The sequence below is a fragment of the Callorhinus ursinus genome, unplaced genomic scaffold, assembly GCF_003265705.2.
Source record: "Callorhinus ursinus isolate GAN/ISIS: 27379988/994484 unplaced genomic scaffold, GSC_fseal_2.0 scaffold3, whole genome shotgun sequence".
In the NCBI taxonomy this organism is placed as follows: Eukaryota; Metazoa; Chordata; class Mammalia; order Carnivora; family Otariidae; genus Callorhinus; species Callorhinus ursinus.
Window position 1 is genome coordinate 44608293 of NW_027397065.1, and position 1726 is coordinate 44610018.

General features: G+C 45.4%; 1 pseudogene; it reads left to right on the plus strand.

Annotated features, from left to right (window-relative positions):
• Nucleotides 1-876: 876 nt before the first annotated feature.
• Nucleotides 877-1366, plus strand: LOC112819728 (peptidyl-prolyl cis-trans isomerase A pseudogene; annotated as a pseudogene).
• Nucleotides 1367-1726: the final 360 nt, after the last annotated feature.

A 1726-nucleotide genomic window follows, 5' to 3' on the forward strand; every position in this document is an offset into this window, starting at 1 on the left:
AGCTACCTGACTTTAATTCACGTAGGCATGAGGGCAGTCTCAACTTCCCTTGTAAGCTTTTCCTGACCCTGTCCCTCTGGAAGCAGCTGAATACATCTCTCTTTGTTAGCTGAAATTACGTTGGATGCCTTAACTTGGAGACCAGAGTTCAAAGTCTGGCCTCTATCTCTAATTATCTGAGTCTTCGGACTAAAATACTGCTAAAAAAAAAAAAAAAAAATTGCGTAATGTTATGATGATTACGATAGTCTCTAATGAGGGGGGTACAGAGCATGTCATGATCCCCCTTGTTCAGATGTGGAAACTGAGGCACAGAGAGGTGAAATAATTTATCCAAATTTCCTCCCGCAGACCAAGAGGCAGTTAGATAAACAACTTCCACAGGCCCTTCTGGCTCCAAGGGGCTTAGGCTGCAAGTAGCTTCCCCCATAGACTATCCTTCATGCCGCATCTTTCTGTGTTCCCTCCCCCTGCTCCCTTCCCCAAAACCAGCAGCTGTGCCAGGCTGTGCTGGGGATTTTTGACAACAGAGGGGGCTGCCAAGCCAAACTGGGCTTTCTCCAAATAAAGAAGAGAAGTGTGCCCGCCTGCAGAGATGCAGCCTGAGTTCCTCATTCCATCCTGAGTTCTGGGAAGCCTCTTGGGCCACAGCAGTACAAAATACTCTTGGAATCGGTGGTACAAAATAAAATCCATGAGGAATATGTGCTCTGGTCCTCGCTCTGCCAGTAACAACCTGTCACCCCAGGAAAGTCCCTTCATAGAAATGTAAAAAAAGTCCTAGCTCAGGGGTTCTCAAACCTGGCTGCACATCAGAATCTCCCAGGCTGTTTACTGAACATACACAATCCAGGCAGATACCGGCACTGCCCAGCCATGGTCAACCCCACTGTGTTCTTAGACATCGCCATGCAAGGCGAGCCCTTGGGCCACATCTCCTTCATGCTGTTTGCAAACAAAGTTCTAAAGACAGCACAAAACTTTCATGCTCTGAGCACTGCGGAGAAAGAATTTGGTTCTAAAGGTTCATGCTTTCACAGGATTATTCTGGGATTTCTGTGCCAGGATGGTGACTTCGCATGCCATACTAGCACTGTGGCAAGTCCATCTGTGGGGACAAATTTAATGATGAGAATTTCATCCTAAAGCATATGGGTCCTTCCATCTTGTCCATGGCAAATGCTGGACCCAACACAAATGGTTCCCAGTTTTTCCTCTGCATTGCCAAGACAGAGTGCTTGGATGGCAAGCCTGGTCTTTGTCAAGTTAAAAAAAAGGCATGAATATTGTGGAAGCCATAGAGCACTTTGGGTCTAAGAACAGCAAGACCAGCAAGGTCACCATTGCTGACCATGAACAAATCTAATAAATCTGATGTGTTTTAACCATCAGACCATTCCTTCTGTGGCTTAGATGAGCACCTCTTCACCCTCATCTGCTCAAAATATCCTATAATCTTTGTGTTCTCATCGCAGTTCTGTGGGTTTCATATTTTTCTTATCCCCCTCCAACTCTAGCTGGATTGCAGAGTTAAGTTCATCATATAAAATAAGAACTAAACAAGAAAAAAAAAAAGAAGAAGGAGGAGGAGGAGGAGAAAACACACAATCCAGGGCCCCATCCTAGACCTATTAATCTCTCAGAATCTCCAGGGGTGTAACCTGGAAATCTAGAACTTGCCAATTTAAGCCCAGGACTTTCTAATACAGAGACATTTTGGGGAGCC